Below are 9,899 nucleotides of genomic sequence, written 5' to 3'. Positions count from 1 at the left end.
CCTCGGCTGAGGGCTCACGTTGATTATTATTGATCAGTGCCTGATCTGTTCAGGTCTGTGGGAGTGGTGGGCTAGGGCCTGCGCCAGGAATAAAGGCACGCTCCTCTGAGGCCTGGTGGGCAGGCACATGGGGGGGTGCCACCAGCAAGTGGCCCTACCCACTACCCCCTAGAGGGGAGGCAGCCTGCCTTCGAGTTCACCCCTTGTCCACTGGGCCAACGTCAACTGGTGGTACTAACTGTATTGAGTGTGGGTTTCCTGGGGGCCTCAGATTGGAGAGGGTATAACTCCAAGATCCCTATTGCAATCTTGACCAAACTTGGCTGCTGGCTGGAGGAGAGTCTGCTACACACTCCCTGTGAATATGGGTTCTGTAAGTGCAACAGGGGCCATTCTGGCACCCACGAACCATGAACTGTGAACCGTTTCAGCAACGGAAAATGTTGCGGTTCACGACTTCGGGATTGTCATCAGCACCGAACCACGAACTGCTGATTCATTAATTTTTTTGGTTCATGCCCATGTCTAGTGTTGGCTGAAGTAACTTTATTAGAGATCCCTCAAGTTCAAGGTGTGCAGACAACTGGAAATTGGCAGAAGTGACGTGGAGGGGGTTGGTAGTGTTAGTTATAGGGAAGGTTCCCGCCATCAGGATAGGGACTGTTAAAGTTTGGGAGCAAAGGTACCCAAAGGGGGGAGGAAGTAAAGATGAGAATTTTGGTTTAGACTAGACAGAACAAAGAATGAAATCATCTCAGTTCCCAAGAAGGATACATTTCAAGCCATTCACAGCCGGCCCTCAAAGACACTTGCTGGAGGAAGAAGAGAAAGAGAAAGTAAATACTTGCAAGATAACCTACTGACTTAACATCAATAAGAAACTTCTCATGCCCTCAGAGGACCAGCACATTACACAGAATACATTCATGGCAGATATGCAGACCGGCATATATGACATCAGCTCTCTAATCACCACCACACTAACTCTCCACACAACCTATTTCCTAATGCACATGTTCACACTAGTATATGGAGAAAAGGTTGGGCTCACATTGGCCAACAACTAATCCACATAATAAATGTCACTTTTGCAGAAGAACTCAAGCTGAGAGAACCCTATTTCCTCTGTTTTTCAACCACCATTAATGAAACTATTGGATGGAGGTCAGGAATCAGCCAGGCACTTTCACAGTACCTGAATCTTGCTCATCTGAGAATCTCCTCTCTGAGAAACTAGGTTGCCAACAGGCCTGCAGAAAAATGTCCAGTCTCATTAATGGCGGCTTAGTATGCATGAATGGGCAGCTGAAGTTTTTCGTGCCATTGAGATAAATAACATCACTTTGTAAATAATATCATGTTCAGCCTCTATTAACAGGATAGTAATGATGATGATGATAATGATGATGATAATGATGATGATAGTAACAACTGCACTTATATACCGCTCTTCTAGACAGAATAGTGCCTTACCCAGAGTGGTGAACAAGTTAGTATTATTATTAGCCCCACAATACAGCTGGGGAGCTGGGGCTGAGAGGAGTGGCTTACCCAAGGCTATCTACTAAGCTCATGGCAGTAGGAGGATTCAAACTAGCAGAGTGCTGATCCGCAGCTAAACCGCTTAACTGCTGTGCTACAGCAGCTTTTTTATTATTATTTATTTCCTGCTTTGCCTCTGCTGTGTTGACTCTCTGGCAGTTTCCTTCCCTACCTAGATGGTGAAGTTTTTATTTACAGTTGCTGCATTAACTGATCCAATGCCATGTTTGGAATTATAAAATTGACTTGATTTTTAGATTGATTTTGTTCTGTTTTATATGATATTTACTATGTACTAAATGTTGCCATTGTTACCTGCCCTGAGCCTGCTTGCAGGGAAGACAGACTAAATACCTAATATAATAAAATAAAAAAGTAAATATAAATATAAATAATAGTTTGATTTTAATTAATTAATTAATTAAAATAAATAAATAGTTTGATTTTAATTGAATTAAATAGTATTTATTTAATAAAGCATCTGTTTACATACTATAATACACACTGAACCTATTGGTCCAAATACATTTTGCATACTCTAATAATTCTCAGATGAAAGTAGGAATACCCTTGAAACATCCAATCTCTCTAATCAGAGATCCATAAAATATGTTTTCGTGTTCTCCCTAGAACTCCACATTGGTAAAATCTCTGCTCCATGGGCTATACTGGTTTAGACTGTAGTCTCCTCATATTTAAAAGCAAAGAGACTGTCTGCTATTTGGGTTAAAGAAAAATATAACTGTCAAACAATATATTATCAATAGTTCAAAATATATCTCAGGTTCTATAGTGCATCAAATAGCATGATGAGTTCCATGCTCATGTGTAAAACTTTATTTAATCCCCTTCCTTGCCTCAGTGCCCTGTACTGTGGTACATTTTGTTTTCAAGGGTCTCCAGACCCTTAGAGAGGATTTTTGAGACTAACAGCTGGCTGCTTAGGAAAGGAGAAGGTGGGAAATATCAGCTTCTGTTATGCTCAAGTATTGGGGGTTTTTATATCAATTTAGCCCGTGATTCACTTTTGCAAATCCATCCCAGGGACCAGAACAGGAAGTGGAGCAGGCAGGACAATTAAAGCACTATTTGCTCAACTTGACACCTTTCCTTCAGATGTTTGTGTAACTGACAATCTTTGGATAAATTATTGTATGTCGTTCTAACCTTTTGGTACCATCATAAAACCAGAGACCTGAAAAATGACATGATGGCCAACTAAACATGGCAGCTGAGAGAGAAGCTGGATTTAAAGGAGAGAACTCTTTTCTCTCCCCGCACCCCTTGGGAATAGAGGGTAGAAAAGACCCTGCATCCCTTTCATGCATTCTGTTCCAGTGAAGTTCTGGGAATAGAGGATGGAAGGTCTGGATGGTGGGCTTGCCTCCCTCTCTCAAGCATTGAGCGCCCATCCCAAAAGTGGATGACTAAGGTACTCTCAACGTGGTAGTTACAGTAGCAATCCCCTTTTCTTTCTTTTCTTTTTACTTAGCTGGAAGCCTCATTCAGGACAACTTCCTACACTTTGTGTGCTCTCTATATTCTGTAGTTCAATAAAGACTTTTCTTTGGTTAAGAGTCTCTCTACACGAGACGCCTGAACGCTTGTTTGTCAAGTGTCAGGAGGATACACAATGTTAACCAGGAAGCAAAGTTTTAAAAGACAGAACTGGTGCAGATCACTCTGGAGGGGATGGATTCTCTCACAGCCCTCTGCAGCGACTGGTGTATTGGATTGTCTCCCCTTCCGGAGCCTTTGCCCTGCCGCTCTTGCTGCTTAAAATTTTGAATTAACCAAGCCTCGGCTGAACAAAGGCTCTGGAAGGGGAGACAGTCTGGCACACCTCTTGGATAACATTGCATCTGCTGACACATGAAGGACACATGTCAGAAGTCTTGTGTAGAGAAACTCTAAGTTAAGCCGTGTCAACATGTCTCACTCATGGACCTCCTGCTCATCCACTTGCTAGAATTCTGTACAGAAGTTCATCAGCTCCCCCAATCTCTGTGTGAGGTTTGCCAAGTAAGTTACCATCAACAGGTCATTGATATTGCTGTTCAACATGGTTTCAAAGTCCTCCGGTGAGATCTTGGAACCTGGGTGATGAGATCCATCAGAAAACGGCCAACTGTGTTGTCAGCAGCCACTTTACCAGACAGCACATCTTCTGCGTATTGCAGCACTGTGCTCAAGGTATCCTGAATCCGAGCAGAAGCTGTCCCCACCTGCTGCAGATCACTAGACAAACTGATCACTCGATTTGGGCTAAAGCAAGTCTTCATGACGAGATCAACTCCTATCCGTTCTGTGTCATAGTAGGCATACTTCACTGTGAGGGGCATGAACATCACTCCCATCGTCTTACCAGGCACCCCCATGGCAGTACTGACATACGCCTTAATGCTCATGCGCCCATTTTGTAGACTGCTGTCCACAGTAAGGTAAATTGGATTGTGAGCTTCTCGGCTGTAGTATTCATGGATCAAAACAGAGTGCTCTGTGATGTCATGTCCTGTTGCATACCATCCAAGAATAATCTCACTTGGGGAAAACTTCTTGTGCAGTTCATACATATTCTTGGCAAATTCCATGTCAACTGCCACCTCATCTTCTGACTCATTATGAGGGACTGAGAAGCAGTTGGTGACTTCCACTGAATGTTTGTCAACCATGCCGAGCAGCGTGCCGATGACCCTGGCTGCGCCTTCGTTGCACCACTCGAAGCTGTTGACGATGGAGGCGACCACTACCGGGTGGAGCCAGACCACGTGGCCCCCGGGGAAAGGCGCCGACAGCGCGGTAGGCTGGGGCCCGGCCGGGGCTGGAGCAGGGGCGACCGCAGGAAGCAGAGCCACCATCGGGGCTGGAACCTGAGCGGGGGCGGGCGGGGAGGCGATGGCGGGCGAGGCGGGAGGAGGAGGCACCGCCGCTGCCACCACAGCCTGAGGAATGCTCGCCGTCGTGGCCGCCATCTTGTTGGCAAAAAAGCCCCCAATCTCTGGTGAAGGGGAAAGCCTGTTTTAGTTAGGCTGGTGGTGGCTCTATCTGGAGAAGCTAGGGATCAAGACAGAGAAAGAAGCCCAGATCCTGACAGCTACACGCAAGCTCTTTTCAGGTGATACATTTGACTATGTATACCTCTGAGACTGATCAGGCCAGAACCATGCAACTAGGACTGGCCCAGTAGTTGGCACTGTACAGCTTTGGTAGACTGTTCCCAGGGAGAGACTGTCAGGTGGCAGGAAGCAGGGAAAGCTAAAGTTGAGGGAGGGGCAGATAAAGATAGGTTGGGTGATGGGTGGGTAGGAGAAAAGGAAGCAAGGAAATGGGAGAAGCTATGGGAGCTTTCAGGAAAAGGCGAGTGGAAACAGTGGGGAAGGGGAAATGAGATGCTCCCCGCACAAATCCTTGCAGGTTCCCCACTTGTAATGTTATATTTCTGTTCTATATACTTTCAGTATGTTGACACATATGATGGTACAGCTTTCAGACAGAAATAATGTATTCAAAATTTTACCATTCTTTTTCTTGAAGGTCGGAATAGATTTTTCTCCATCCAGATACCTTAATCCCCTTACTGCAACAATTTTATCCTATTTGTGACAAATTACTGAGGCTGCTCTCGGTGACGTTATCCATATGATTGTCAGCTCTTAGCCCTGCAACCATTTTAATAGTTACAGTAAAGTTCTAATGCCTCTAAATTTGAATAGAAAATTGTTCTGCAAAAAATGTCATCCAACAATGGAAATTTAATACGTAAGAATATTCTTTCTGTGGGTAGTTCGAATGTACCCATAGAAAGTTGGCAGCATGCATAAAATGTGCCAGTTTATTTTGAGACAGAATCTATTATATCCCATGAATTGAATCACATAGTCTTTTATAACATGCTTTCAATGAATAACTATCTAAACAGGAAAATTCTGTGGAAATGCAATATGGTCTGATTCCTGTGTAAGAATTGTAAGCTTTAGTTTGTTGTTCAAGTTACAAATACATATTGTTATGAATAGACATTTATCCATTTGAATGTCTACAAAGATGGCCAAATCATGTACTTTCACTCAGTGGTCATTGAAGCCTAGAGGAATAGCTACATTGATTTAAAGAAGAGCTTTTGAAAAGCTCTGGGGGGGAATTTGACCCGCAGCTCTCTTGGACTGGTTCATCCATTTCTATCTATTTCAATTTTATCCCACCCAAGATTCTCAGGAAGACATACATTTATTTAGTACATTGTTATTCTGCCTCTCCTCCAAGGAGCTCACAGTATACATCATTCTCCCCTTCTCCATTTTATCATCCCAACAACCCTGAGAGATGGGTTAGGGGGAAAGAGACTGGCCCAAGAGACTGGCCCATGGTCACCCAGCAAGCTTTTTGGAAGACAGGAGGTTTGAACCTGAGTCACTCACATCCTAGTCCAACACCTTAGCCGCTACACCGCACTGGCTTTATGTATTATGTTTGAAGCAGCTTACATTGACTCAATAAAGCAGACAAAAATAAAAAATGCATTGGGCAAGAAACATAGTTTTCCCTACTTTGTTTTCATAACAACTCTGCATTTTACGCTAGACTGAAGTAGAGTGACAGGCTCAAGGTCACACACAGTGCCATTCTAAGAACAGTCCCCTAGGCACAAGACCCACTGAATAGACCTGAATAGGATTCCTAGTGTGGTAAGAATTTTTGTGGTTTGGATCGAGGCTAAGCCCAAAACTGTAGCATAGAACCAGTCCTGGCTTGATAGCACCTTCCTAAGGCTCTCTCTCTGTATTTAAAGCTTCATTGTATGTAGCCTTTGTTTTTAGAGAGCTGGCTGAAGGCTGTAGCATCCTCCAGTGACAAGAACCAGGGAGGGCCATAAATGAAGACTAATTGGGAAAAGGCCTTCTTGGCCCCAACATGTAAATTGCAACATAACACATGAGAAGAAGCACCTTATCATGCCCTGGAACAATTTGACCTGCCAGTGACAGGAAGAATGTATACATTTCTCTGTTATTTACAGCTTTAGCTCATATTTATATCAAGTAAACTGTCTATCATGTGAGAAGGGAATGTTCTAACGTGTCCTGATAATATCCCTATGTCAGGAATACCTGAAATAATAAACAAAACCTACGTAATTGATGAAGTGTCAAACTACGTCAGAAACCCAGAGAACTGGTTTATAAAAAGGCAGAAGACACTAAAACGTTGCCTCTTGGAAGGACACAGAGACCTGTTTAGTCTCGGGTTCCCCACAGGCAATCACAGCACTGCTCCTTGGTGAGACACAGAGGCCTGGTTGGCCCTGTGCCGGCCAACAGGCAGTCATAGGACTGCCCCTTGGAAGAACACAGGGACCTGCTTAGGCCTGTGTTCTGCAACAGGCAGTCATAGGGTTGCCTCTTGGGAGCTCACAGGGACTTGTCTAGACCTGGGCTCCTCAACAGGTGGCTTAAGAGTACACTCATGGGGAAGGATTTATATTGTAGTATTATTATTCTTGCATGTTATAAGGGTTTATATTATAGTATTATTATCCTTGCATGTCTATACTCTGTAGCATTATTCTTGCATGCTTGTATGTCTGTATCATTATCAGTCTTACTAACCACTGGAAACATTCAAGGGCAGGTAGGCCCAGTTTGAAGCCTTGTCTTGCTACTGTGGTATCTCTTTGTTTTTTTTAACAATAAACCTTCAGTATTGGTTAAGATCTTGTCTGTACAAAGGTGTCTATCTGCGTCAGTAGCTCATATTAGCACTAGGGAAAGCGAGTTTAGCTTTACATCCACGCAAGCCTTGGTAAGGGGCTATCCCAGAACAATGAACCAAGGTGGCACGGGAACTCATGGAGAGAGGGTCCCCCAAAGAAATATTTCACACAACACCTAGTAGATCTGCTTAGGATTTTATATAAAGTGCCATCAAGTTACAGCCAATTGATGGCGACCCCATAGGGTTTTCAAGGCAAGAGACGAACAGAGGTGATGTGCCAGTGCCTGCTTCTGCATAGTGACCTTGGACTTCCTTGTTGGTCTCCCATCCAATTACTAACCAGGGCCACCCCTGCTTAGTTTTTGAGATCTGATGAGACTGGAATAGCCTGGGCCATTGAAGTCAGGCCCTGTTTAGGATTAGGGGTGTGCATTCACATATGCATGTGCTGAAAATATACCCCAAATTAAGAGCCCTGTGGCGCAGAGTCGTAAGCTGCAGTACTGCAGTCCGAGCTCTGCTCATGACCTGAGTTCGATCCTGGCGGAAGCCAGGTTCAAGTAGCCGGCTCAAGGTTGACCCAGCCTTCCATCCTTCCGAGGTCAGTAAAATGAGTACCCAGTTTCCTGGGGGTAAAGTGTAGATGACTGGGGAAGGCACTGGCAAACCACGCCGTAAAAAGTCTGCCAAGAAAACGTCATGATGTGACATCCCCCTATGGGTCAGTTATAACTTGAACTACCTCAAATTAGCCATTTTGGCTTGGCTCAGATCCACCTAAATAAAATACCCCAGAATTCTGGAAGTAATACTAGGTTATCTTCCAAAATATGGAGAGTCTTTTTAGGAATGGACACTTCCCCCCAATGGGCCTTTACATTTTTAAAATTAGAAACAGGAAGGAAAGAATTACTTACCACAGCTATCTGGGGCCACATTGCACCCCCTGATCCTTCTTTCTCCGGGCTGCTGCAGTTAATCTAGAGAATAGTTGCTTGAGTTCCTGAGCCAGCATATCTTGGCTGGCCAGGGCTTTGCAAAACTCCAGAAGTTTTCATGAGCAGTCTTGATGGCAGCAGCTCACAGACTTCCTTTTGAACTTCAGGATTCTTTTTTTTACAGGACATGCTTTTCAAGTGCTAAACTTCCAGGACCCAATCACTGTGCATGAAATTAATTCCAAACACAAAACCACAACCACTACACAAAGTACTAGCATATCAAAAAGCATTCCCTGTAGAAAACCCAAATCTAATCTAAGATTAATCTGAATTTTTTTGCAGTGCACACCCCTGTGTAGGATTGTTCTCATAGTCAGGTTTGGCCAAGCGGGGATTTTAATGTGCATTTTCTTAGTCCTAGTTCACCTTGCCATGGTCCCGATTATAGATGGGCACAAACAGCAATTCGGACGAAAAAAAGCCACGAACAGCACAATCAGCTGTTCGCGAGCAAGCTGTTCGCAAGGCGCCATTTTAAACGAACAAGTAGTCGTTTCAAGTCCCATTCGTTGCATTCGTCCTCCGTTCATGAAACCAGACCGTCAGGCACCTTCAATCAATTCCCTTGGCAATGGAGGCAGGGACTGTCTGAACTCTGTCTGCACTCCTGTTGCCCTGGAAACCCCAATCTAAGCCCAATTTACCTTGATAGGCAGGTCTTCCTTCCAAGTGTGGAGCTCCAAATTGGTTACATGGGACAAAGACCGGGGAGAGGGGAGGTCTTCTGTAGCCATGGGAACACCAATCTCATCCCTGCAAACCCTGTTAAGCAGTTCTGACTGCCAACTACAGACCTCCTATTTTGCTCTATGGGACCTCTGTTCATAAAATGCACCATGCTCCCAGCTCTGGCTTCCAGTTTCAGTGGAGTGGGAGAGAGCAGTTGCTAGCATTTTGAGAGAGAGACAGGGAGAGTGCAATTGAGCTTGAATTTTGTGTGTGTGTGGTGGGATAGGGATCTATCCCCTCAGGTTCCAGGGCTTCTGCCAGACTCTGGGGCCAAGCTCAGTTATTCTGGATTTTATACAGGATTCTATAATGCTAGTCTTTCAGGCAACTGTACATCTGTTAAGATGGTTGGTTTTCCAGTTAAATGAGAGTGGAACAATGAGATTGCAGGAAAATGTAGACAAGCTTATGGGCACGGGTATGTGACTCAGTTATTAAAGATGAGGCATTTTTAAAAATTGGTTTCATTTGACAAGTATCATTTCATCCTAATGGATGGATGTAAGGCAATAGAAGACAATTTTTCCTTGTTTTAATTCTGAGGATTTTGGATCCCCCTATTTAGGACTGAATGAACTGGTTCTGTTGTTTTGTTTCCTTTATTGCATGTTTAACATTTGAGTGGTTGTAATTTGTTTTGTATTTCAGCATATTTATATGGTAATGTGATTATTAACACCCAAAGAAGGTGTTATTTGAAATGAATCTTTACCTGGAAACCCATTGTGTACTTTGCATATTTGTAAACAAATGTATGTTTGTTCATAATTATGTTTGTGTTGCATTAAAACTACATTAATTTTGGAGTTTTAGGAAGATTTTCCTTTTTTTAGTTTCTCCATTCAGACAGGAAAGAACAGTAATAACTGCAACCAGGGTTTTCCTCATGGTAGCCTCTACATAATGGAACTATTT

General features: G+C 43.7%; 1 pseudogene; it reads right to left on the bottom strand.

Annotated features, from left to right (window-relative positions):
• Positions 1-3,507: 3,507 nt before the first annotated feature.
• Positions 3,508-4,514, bottom strand: LOC129323379 (eukaryotic translation initiation factor 3 subunit F-like; annotated as a pseudogene).
• Between the last annotated feature and the right edge of the window lie 5,385 nt (positions 4,515-9,899).

This window comes from Eublepharis macularius, chromosome 2 (genome assembly GCF_028583425.1).
Source record: "Eublepharis macularius isolate TG4126 chromosome 2, MPM_Emac_v1.0, whole genome shotgun sequence".
Taxonomy (NCBI): domain Eukaryota; kingdom Metazoa; phylum Chordata; class Lepidosauria; order Squamata; family Eublepharidae; genus Eublepharis; species Eublepharis macularius.
Note: the sequence above shows the minus strand (reverse complement) of the source record. Positions and strands in the feature narration are given on the sequence as shown.